The 11,840-nt window shown below is 40.2% G+C and overlaps 1 pseudogene; it reads right to left on the reverse strand.

Moving 5' to 3' along the window:
* Positions 1 to 5,526: 5,526 nt before the first annotated feature.
* Positions 5,527 to 11,617, reverse strand: LOC136114534 (uncharacterized; annotated as a pseudogene).
* Between the last annotated feature and the right edge of the window lie 223 nt (positions 11,618 to 11,840).

Raw genomic sequence — 11,840 nt, forward strand, 5'->3', positions numbered from 1 at the left:
GCTTCCAGGAGGCAAGTAATCCAAAGTGCCATGCTGGTATTATTACAGTTTGTTGCAATGCCTCTGCACCGACCACTATTTTGAAACAGTCGTGTGATGCTGCTGTAGTTATTAAGGGGGATGCCAACCAAGCATGTGTGGAACAGGTTTTCCGGAGATGCAATAGCTAGGCATATAGAGTCCTGGTCAGTCATGTTGGCTAAAGTAATCCGCATTAGTCTTTGTCTGTGCAGGCATCCAAAGTGCAGCAGATGCAGCAATCATTGTCAGGAAGATAACACAGATTTCACATTTCATGCTGGCAACCATTGCGGTCCTCGATCTGTAAGGACACAAGCATAGCCTCTCCCCCAGGTTATCAATTGATGTGGCCTTTTCCACTGACCATTAACTAGTGATTTGACCACAACTAATGTAGGTTCTTTCTGATTTAGCATGTTTTTGGGTCACACTTGCAAAGTGTTTCATCACATACAATGCTTTTGACAATTGGTTTTGTGGTGTTTTCCCTACTTCTCCCCCCTTTTTGTTTAAAAAAAGAAAAAAACCCAAAAACACAGTTCAGAATCAGATTTGTACGTTGGACCTTGACTATGTACTCAGAATCACAAATCAAATTTAGAGGTTCCTCCTTAAAAAGCTCTAAGTAATGTAAAGCTGCGTCAAGTTCTACTAATTGGGTTGAACCTTCAATAATTTTTACAGAATGAGGTTGTCATAAATTTATTCCTTAAAATCTCTAACTCCATTTTGGCTGTCATATTTATTGGATATTGTTTTCCCTTACCAGATCGAAGTCCTGTTTCAGATCTATCAGTGCAGTGTTTGCTTTATCGAAACATTGGCTCTTAATATTAATGGAAATACAGCATTCAAAATTTCCTTGGAGATTTCTCAGTTACACAAGTAGATCTGCACCATCTAAGCAGCTTCTTGTAGGACATGCAACTAAACAGAATTCTCAGAAAACGTTATTTCAGCTTACAATTTACTTAACAGATCTTGACCCAAAAGAGGTACAGGGCTTTCTGGCAAATACAAGAATTCATGTATTAAAACTTTGTTCCAAATTTGGCATTCTATTAGTCTCAAAAAACAGCTTTCCTTTCGTTTTATCCCATGACCTCAAAAACTAGCACAGTGAATTTACTAAGAAGTCTCTTACAACCAGTTACCACAGAATGAGTCTATATATATACATATATATATATATATATATATATAATATTTTTGTTTAATTTCCCAGCTTCACTAGAACTATGGATCCACTGGTGATGCCTTTAAATTTCACCCTCAGACTCCTTCATGCAGTATTACAGGTCTCTAGCAGTAACATTGCTTAGGGGAGGGCCGCGGGGGGGAATAAAACCTCCCTCTCACCCCCATCTGAGATGGCAAGACGTCCAGCTCAGCATGAAAACAAATCAGTTTGAACTCCACATCAAACCAGCCTGGCTCCACTCCACACCCAAATCAGTACCAGTCTGACTCAGAGAAGCACTGAGTGCTCCGACCCCCAAAAGCTGACCAGTGTGAAAAGACTGACTTCAGCAAGGAGGGAAAATGGTGAGCTCTTTCCTCAGATGTGCCAAAACCTAGGAAACAAGACAGAAGCAAAAAGAAACAACACCAACAACCCCTGATTCAAAGCTGAGAAGCAACACAGCGCCACAACAAGGATGGGTGACAATACTCCAGGGAAAATAAAAGACAGAGTGGGGGGAGTAAAGCCCCCCTTTCTCCGCTTAGCAGTGGGAAAACAGGTTTGTTTTTTTTTTTTTTTTCCTGCAGTTCAGCTATACCAAGGCCACGCAGCTGGCATAATCGCTGGTATGAAGTAGGAGGCTCTGGCAAACTCCTCGCAGCTTGACACAGGCCTGGGATATTTTGCTTTTTTGTTTTCCCATTTCATTCCAACCATAATACACTTCATATGCAATTCCAAGTAGCTCAGCAATAGTTACATTCCTCAGCCCCATTTACCTTTTACAAGTTACAGATGTCAAAAACCAGCATATTAAACATCAATCCATTATTCCATTTTCTTACATCCAAATCAGTTCATATTCTAGCAACTTTTAAATACAACTTCATACAATACCAAGTTCACATCCATCATACCATTTAAGTGCTTGTCTTTTTTTTTTTTTTTTTTTTTTTCAATGCAAAGCAGAGTTTAGCAATTTAAATTCTTTTCTGGTCTCAAAATTACTAGATAACAATATAAGCAATTACTCTAATGCGGAAGGATGCATCCTAAGGGGGAGCAAGGTGGAATTTTAGCAGTGGAACCAGTTCCCATTTTGTAATTATCTCCCCGAACAAAATCCTTTTGGTACCAAATATAAATATGCAAATTCAAATACTGAGCTCAGATATGAAAACCAAATACCAAGTTCAAATATGCAGATAGATCAGAGTTACACTTATTCAAGACAATATCTTGATTTTAGCATTGCACCTTTGAACTACTTACTGCTCAGCCAGGTAACGGTGCTGCTGGGTCTCCCTGACAAAACAGGTCAGTGCGCGCTGGAGCCCCATCGGCACCTGCCCCCCTGCCACAGCAGCAAGCTGGACCGGGCAAGGCTTTTAATAGTGTCTCATCTGGGGTGCTACAACTGTTATCCCAAAAACAGGGTTCTTTAATTGGTGTGCATACACAAGAGCCAAATTTAGTACATAGTGATGAAACACAGCCCATCACAGAGTTGTGCAAGTCTGAATGCCGGAATAAAGCTAGCATGCTAGAAAGAAAAATAACAGCTACTACACACAAAATTTTGCCATCACATTCACGCAGTAAAGAACTAAATTACTCATGATCTTCTGTATTATCACAAAACGCACATTTTGAGTCTCATTCTCATTATTTAACAGTCTGTGAAATCACTGGACCACACAACAAAGGCCTACTAAAACTACAACTTGCTTAAACAGATACCCACAAAGAAAACAGGTTAATGAAGAAAGCATCTTGCAGACTTCAGCAAGTTTACTGTGACCTGTGTGTTATCAGTTAACTCTCTCTCCACTTGTTGAAGTTCAAACCGTTCCAGCTGTAAAACTGTCTGAAATGATTCAATGATCTCTTGTAGAGTTTTATTTTTGTCCTGCTCTTCTCACTTTAGAAACAACAAAAAGTTATACTTCAAGGTTCTATTCTCCGGACACTTTTCCCAATCATCAAACTTACACAGCAGCCACCATTTATTACAATCTTTCACAAGATCTTCCTTCCTCATATTTCCAAGTACTTTCCTATGTTCTAAAACACCTCCCAATACCGATTTCTTAGGAACACAACTGAAAACAGTCATTCCTGACCCCATCTTTAGGTAGAAACTACGAGAAGAGGGAGGGAGGGGGGAAAGCACAGGGCTGCTTGCAGCGCAAGTGGGAAAAGTGGGGAGAAGGTTTTACGGCGCACTTACACCACAAAGAAACAATTCTAACAACAACCAGTAAAACAATTAACTCACAGTCCTGACAAGCTGCTTGATTTTCAGAGAGTCAATACACAGAAACACATAATATGTACTGTAAAACTCGCGGATAACATGTTGATAGCGAACATTAGCATTCTCTACTGCGAATTTCAACACCAGTGCTTCCTTAGCTTCTAAGTTTTCAACCTGCTTATTGATGGCCTCTTGAAGATGGTCAATAAATTGCATGTAATTCTCATTGGGACCCTGATTAATAGTTGCAAATGATTTGGCTGCTTTGTCAGTTTCAGGCACCTTTATCATAGCTTGATATGCGAGGTCTCTTGACTGCCTCAGGATTTCAGGAATTTATCGTGCCTGTAATTGTGGCATGTCAATTAGTGTCTCTTCCAAGTGTCTCTGCAGCAGCGTGGGAGGGGGGCGGGGGCAGGCTGGGGGGACCTAAATTTATAGGAATTACGTTATTTGGCTCAGTCTGGCTCACCACGGGAGGATCCTCCCCACCTAAATCTCCAGGCAAGGGGGGATAGGAAAAAAAAATGTCCACTTTTTCCTTCTGCGACTGATAGCGGCGGGGCAGAAGGTTGAACTGTGATTAATGACGGTGACGCAGACGGTGGAACCGTGATCGATGATGGTGGAGCAGACGTTTGAGCCGTGATTGATGACAGCGGAGCAATCGGTTGAATGCACTGCTCTGACCGGTGCTCCGGGGGCCCCTCCCGAGATCGTATATAACCCAACGCTGTTTTTTCATGTGAGTCTTTCATAGCTTATATCTGATCTTGGGGCCACACATACGTACGCTCCTCGTCTATTCCTTTTAACTTTCCAAGAAAGTGTCGCGGATCCTTATCCGTATCAGATAATATGGACTTGGGCGGTGTTGACGAACCTTTAGTAACAGGGGGGGTCGGAGTAGTACTTAATCTCGCCTTTTCCTCCGAATCTGGCCCAGGAGAGCCAGGAAGACCATCCCTCCCCGCTGTCTCTGCATGTTCCCGTTGCTCTTTTAATCCTCTCAAAGTCTCTAGCAAAAAGTGACATGTTGTTAACAGTTCAGTTGTTTCTTTGCATCGTTCACTAGTGCTTTGCCCCATAGTAACACAGTCCTTCCTTTGTAAAGTCAGTTCCAGAGGGCTAATACCCTGCTTCTTCAGAAGCAACTTTCATGTAGATAATATAATAGTCTCTTCTTTAGATAAGTTCCACCCCCCCCGTTCCCGGTAGCTCACCAACTTTTAGTGTGGTGTCTTTTCAACGATCTGGATCTTCGGCATCTCTCCTCGGCTGCTCTATCAGCTGTACCAGGCTCTGTCTCCACAGCTCTTCTTTGGTTGTCACAGCTTCACGCTGTCTCCTCTTCATGCGAGATCCTCTTCAGGCAGGATCACGTCGGGGTCACCATATGTCGTGGTTGAGACGGACAAACGACATGGACCAAGTTCTTCCAGGATGAAAGTAGTAGATGCCATTTATTGCCACAAGTACATTTTTATACAGTTTTACCAATTCATGTGTCTCTTCACTATTGGTTACAAGTTACAGCAGTAACATCTCATTGGCTAATTTTGCTATCATCAATGTTACTCTTCTACTCCCTTCTCTCTCACGGGTACATCCTTAATATCTCCGGATACTCCTTTACTCCCATCTTTCTCATGGGTAGGCCTTCATATCTTCAAGGTTAATTTCTGTTCCCATGCCCTCCGTCAGGGAATCCACGGACCCACCGTAGTCCCCCACACTGGAACTAAGGTTAAAACCAAATTATCTTGTCCTTTTTCTCCAGCCTCTTTTGCAGATAAATCTGCTAATCTATTTCCTTTACTATGAGCAATTTTCTCTGGCTGATGAGCTTTGCAAAACATCACAGGAACCTCTGATGAGTCCCTAATGGCTTCTAGAAGTTTCAATATTTCTTCTTTGTACTTTATTTCACTTTCTCGAGCAGACAACAGTCCTCTTTCTTTCCAAATTGTTCCATGGGCATGTAGCACTCCAAAAGCACCTTAGAGTCAGTCCATATGTTTACATGTTTATCTTTACTAAGTTGCAATGCTCAGGTCAAGGCGACTTAATCTGCCTTCTGGGTAGATGTACAGTTTGGCAATGCTTTAGACTCTGTTATTTGTGTGACTGTCATTACTGTATATCCAAACATTCGCTTGCCATTTTGTACAAAGCTGCTACCATCTGTATACAGTTCCCAGTCAGGGTTCGGAAGCAGCATATCTTTTAGACCTGGGCAGCTGGAGAAAACCTCCTCAATGGTTTGCAGGCAATTGTGAGTCAAATTTCCTTCTTCCACTTTGGCAGACAGGAACATGGCTGGATTTGCCAGGTTGGTTGTTTTAAAAGCTACATTATCTTGTTCCAGTAGTACGGCTTGGTACTTGTCCTGGTTTTGTTATAAACAAGTTTCTCTTTTAGTGAATTTGCCTGTCAACTAAAACCTTCATATTAGCTGCATTTTCCTGAAGAACCAGATAAATATTTTGGTAGACATAGCAATGGAATGCAAGGTCACTAGTAAGAATGGATAAGAATGGATGCACATCTCGCGAGAGGGGCAACAAGAAAACAGGTGACCAAGAAAATGACCAATGGAGTATAACATCCCATCCATGTGAATACTTCATATAAAAGTGGGAGATCATGAGGATCTCGTCCCTTTTCCTTATGGACGACATTAGGAGAGAACCTTGCTAGTCATCCCTGTGAACTGAGGCCTAGTGACAGACTGAATCCAGTTCTGGTTGGTTGCAGAGTCCAGTCCAGGACTTCCCTGATCTGTTTCATAGCATCACTGTATGAAGTTGTGGCTGCTACTTTTCCATGGTCCTCTGCAGGGTGCATAGTTGATCTATGTGTTTAGTCAGTGTTTCAAGCTATTAAACACTTAGACTTCTGTTTGGGTGGTTGTACGAAGCAAATTTCAGGTACGTATATTGTCCTCAAACTGCAGTGGCATTTAAATGCTCATTAAGTGGAAAAATATCTGAGGATGGAAGTTACTGATATTAAAGGGGAAGGGAATAACAGATATTTACCTCCATTATTTTGTGCTACCTAAGCAGAACATGGATCAAGAAAGGAAACTAGATTGTTTTATGCTAATTTAAATGCAGCTACAGAATGTGTTAGCAAGTCTTGGTTTTCTAATTCCACCATATTACCCAGGTGATAACATTACGCAGAAGTTATGCCAAGTGAATTCTATATAAGCAGTTTCTAAACAAGTTCTATAAGAAGCAGTGCACCAAATAATTTAATAAGCTAAGGCAATCTATTCCCTAACAGATGGAGTATTTTCTAGATAATTTCATCTTTAGTACAGCAATATATGAATTATTCATTCTGCAATAGAAAAGCAGGTAATAAATTATTTTGCTTTTAACATCATTTGCTAAAGTAATAGGTACTTATGTATTTTTTTCTTGGTAAATTCTTACAAGAATCTGAGAAGCAGAGAGGAAAAACAAAATATAAGCTTAATGAAATAATGAGTTTTGTTTCCATCACTAAGCTTACAAATCAGTGAGACATAGTATCAGAGCTTCTCTGTCCTACTCTTCTGCTTATGTAAAATATTGGTCAAATGTGTACACTTATTGACCGAGAATAAAAGCTAACCAGTTAAGAGAGTAAAGTCTTGCCTGCCTATAGTAATTGAGCATCGTTGGCTTATAAAAAAGACTTGTCCCTGTTTTGAAGAAAGCTATAGAAAATAATATGAAATAACCAAGAAGTATTCAAGCAATATCACCAAATAATGACATACATGTTACATTCAAGGAAGAGAAAAAGCTATTTACTCTTAGTGGGACTTGCGCTAACTCCAGTGGACTGACCCCATTTTATCTGGTGTTTACAGATCATTTCTAGCACCCTGTATGCCACCCGGTCAATTTACTAATGCATAATTCAATGTTCTTAGTCACAGCCATGTGGTATAACTATCAGCTCCTCAAAAAGTCATTTAGATGCTATGAAAATGAATTAATTTACCACTAAGCACTTTAAGAGTTTGAATATAACTTGCTAAAGGTAATGAGGATTTACTAGTGAAGTCCCAAGAGCAATTACTCCTCCTGCAGGCCCCCAACAGCAACTCTAGTTATCTGATGTGAGGCTACATTTGGGCAGCTAAGTACTGTTAATTATGTTCACAGCTGTAGCTGTGGACAAAGAAGCAGAATCTCTCTGAAGGTTCAAGGGTATTGCATTTCCTATGATAAAAAACTATCAAGTTTTGAATTGGTAGAATTTTGCATTTTAAATCCAAAGACCAGGGAATCTCCAGAAAGAGCAGAAATTATAAGAGTGTAGTAGGGAAGAACAAGCAAATGTGGAAGTAGAGGTGGTTGGTTTTTAAAATAAAATGTGTCTATTAGACTAAAATGCTGTAGCTTTCTGTTTTTCGTATAAAAGCCAAAATTCAATTGTTAAAGGAAAAATATGCAAGACTGGAAGTAAATTTTTATAAAATGTGTGGGTTCTTTGCTATGTCTTAATAACATTGTTGTAAAGGTGGATAAACTAATTTCAGACATCGTTGAATGGAACACTTATGTTTTTCCTGTTTTTTAAAGTGATCCTTTTGGATGTGTTCCAAACCCTGCTCCTAGTATAAACTGATACTGCTGCCATTATTGACAGCAGTGGCAAGACTGCCACTTGATACGAATTGGCTGGGGTTATGGTCCTGCTTGTCCACTTTTATTAATTGGTATTCTGGAAAACTTATGCACAAAAGGGTAATTTTCTTAGGTTATTTTTTTCCTTAAATGTCTCATTATAATGATTCTTCAAATTTTGATGAGTAATAATATACTTTATTTTGCTGCATACATACCGCCTACTGCATATCCATTGACTTCCCAGTTAAGGGATGCAAAGCAATATATCTGTTTTTCAGTAGAAAATTTCTGTTAAAATTTCGGGGGGGGTTAGACAGTTCTACAAAATTATAGTATTTTACAGAAAGTCATTCTGAAGATAAAACCCAGAAACAGAGAGATGTGAATACAATTTTGGGAAGTAATACAGGTGTTCTAATTTAGCTCCTGTTTATAACAAAACATTTTTGCATGTACTTTCTTAAGACTGAAAGAGACATTTAGCTTCTAGTATTGCCAGTGCTGCTGGGGCTTTTGCTCTGCATAAAATTCTCCCACTGGCAAAGGGCCAGCATGAGGCTCTATAGACTGATTACCTTCTTTCCAAGGAGGTATGTGTATCTTTAATAGTTTGTAATCCTTGTGCTACCTCTCATGCAAGGTGACAGCGCACCTCATGATTGCTTACCTTGAGAGTTAGGGAGTGTTGTTTGAGATGGTGATGTTAGCAATCAGGACACAGAACCACGGACGTAGTTATATGCGGTGCTTTATTTCAGCGCTGGGAAACCAGGGGTTTGCACCCAAAGCTGGCTTCGAACAGCTGATTCAGACTACACCTTATTATACAAGTTAGTCACATACATATTCATTACAACCCCTGGCAACCATTAGCATATTCCACACCTATTCTAACACAAACTTCCTATCTAAAAGATGCTATGTTTATCAGTTATTTTCTAAGGTACCAACTTTAAAAGAATATATCGTAAATCTATGTCCACCTTAAGAATAAGGCTCGGTTACAGTTACCTGCCTCATAAGAATATACCATAAATCTATGTCAGCTTTAAGAATAGGGTTTGGTTACTGAATACAAGAATTCTATGGCTACAAGGTCTACTTATACAAAGATTCTATAGTTGCAAGGTTGGTTGCTATCTTGACGTTAATCCAACTGTAACAGATCCAGTGATATCCAGGGCAGAGCCAGTAAAGGCCCATCCTGTACCTGTTCCAGAAGGGAACATAGAAGGGAACATCTTGTAAAATTGATTCTGTTGCTAACAGTGAGGCTGCACAAACTCCATGCCATATTCAGTGCAGATATACAGATGGATGTCTCTGTGCTTCATCATGTGGTTTTGCAGCTGACTCAGATACTGGAAGATCTTATCACATTCATTGCAATTGTACTGTATAGGGCCACAGTGGGTTGTTAAGTGTCTCTTCATCTGGGCCAAGGTTGGGCGATCTAGACCACACTCCACACAAATGTTCTCTCAGCCACTCTCATGCTTAGACTCGTGTGCTTTTAGCACACTGGGATAAGCAAAACCTCTGTCACAGATGCTGCAGCTGTAAGGCTTGATGTCACTGTGTTGCATCATGTGTCTCTTAAGGTGACTGGTTTGAGTGAAAGCCTTGTGGCACACCTGGCACTTATGTGGCCTGGTGCCCTGGTGTGTCAACATATGCATGTGCAAGTGGCTCAGCTGCTTGAAAAGTTTGCCACATAGGGTGCAAGCATGTAGTTTAATGCCACTGTGCCCCAAGATATGGGTGTAGGACTTCTCACACATGAGATATAACCAGCATTTCTGTTCACCCCCCACATCAACATAGTCTATCTGAAGGTTGACATCTAATCTACTCTTTCCACTTTCTGTTTATTTTCACCACTTCCTCTTACTTCAGCCCTCCTGAAGGGTGGCTCTGGAGACCTTTTCATTTGAAAGGGGTTCCTGAAATGAAAGTCTGGGGGCACAACAAAAAGAAACATTAAGCCAGGACAGACTTTGGGATAATAAGAGTAAGGAATGTGCATAAATGCTGGGCTACTGGGCCATGCCATCTTAGGTTTCACTGGTTCTTGCTTAATGGGCTTGTCTCCAAAGTGCTCCAGAGTTCTGTAGAACTGAAAATCAAAGTTGCAGAGGTCGATCATCTGGGAACTGTATTTGGGTTGTGCTGGCTGTTGACACATCAAGGGGAGACTGGAAGAGCCTCTGTCATTGTGATCTTCAGGTCTGTCTGGTAGTGATGAGGAACCCTCAAGAGCAACAGAAGGAGGCATTTTTGTTGGCATGCTCTTGCATTTCCGAGTTCTCCTTCCAAGGACCCATGGAAAATTTCTGTGTCTCCAAGAGGAGGAGACCCATATGCGAGGGGTGTGGTCTGAATTCTTCACCAAATAAAGTAATTCCATGTGGTTTTGTAACAGGGTTCCGAGGCTGCAGGCAGCAGGAAAAGGGAAAGGTTCATGTACTGTCTGCATTAAAACTCATTTCTTCATTCTTCATAATGTTTAATTTTTTCCATGTTCCCCATATTCCTTAAAACAAACAAAAAACCCCAAATATCTTTTTTTCTTCCTGTTCATTTTATTGTCTAGTTTATTGGTTTGGAGGTTGTTGGTTTTTTAATTAAATGGAACTAAGGATGTCTGAGGCCCATATAAGACAAATGCTTTTTAAAGCAGAATTAAATTGACTAGTGGAGAACAAAGCAGCTTTTGTCTTTGGTGATAGAATTGGTGGTGAACATACATAAACATGCTATACTGTGACACACTACTTAGCAGATGAATCTGTATGGCAATGTTTCTGCTTAATTTAATTCAGTCAGGCTATTTGTGGGCAAAATCCTGTCCTTGGATGTGCGTGCACAGGCTCTAGAAATTGGTGGTGCATCTAAAGGATATGACAATGCAAACAATAATGTGCACATTTATTATGGCTGTGACATGAAAAAAAATATTTAAACTTGTTTGTATCATTAGCGTGCTGTGAGAGAAAACAATGGCCAAGTGATCTAAGGACACTGTGTACCATCAGGATTTGTGCCATGTTTCCTGGCTTCTCTCCTTTTGTATTGTAATAAGAAGGCAAAGATTAATTTTTTTGTCGTTGTTGTTGTTGTTGTTTTAATCCCAGAGATATTTACCCAGCAGATTTGGGGGAAGAAAGTCCTTTAACCACTCTCTGAATTACTTTCAGTTTTATAAACATAGTCTAGGGTTTTTTTTTTTGTTTCTAAACAGGTGGGCAAAGCCCCCACTCTAAAATTAAATACAGAATTAACGCCAGCAACCCCTCAGGTGTCCAGAGTAATTGGCACATAAAAATGCTCTGATCCTTTCTATGGTACGGTGTAACAAAACAGGTTAATAATTGTCTTCTGGCAAAATTTCATTTTCCACTGATTGTACAGGGATCTTCTCCTGAATATGAGGTTCATCCAAAACATTGATTATGAATTTTGATTCATCTTAAATAAGGCTTCTACCTATTGTATGCACTTACCTGAAAGTGTGTATGTCTGCATACGTGTGACTGTCCAACCAGGCGGAGGTTAGGTTGGAAAACTAGACATATTTTCCCTTTGTTACCCATAACATGTTGATACTATTTATAAAACCGTTCTTGGAAATATTGGGTGGAGAGCACGAAGGTGGTTAGAGTACTAAAGATGCTCCTGTTTCATTTCAGGAAGCTCTGTGCTGGGCAAATCCACTTCTGACCTAGTTAGGCTGTGGACAAGGGAAGGC

This window comes from Patagioenas fasciata, chromosome W (assembly GCF_037038585.1).
Source record: "Patagioenas fasciata isolate bPatFas1 chromosome W, bPatFas1.hap1, whole genome shotgun sequence".
NCBI lineage: Eukaryota > Metazoa > Chordata > Aves > Columbiformes > Columbidae > Patagioenas > Patagioenas fasciata.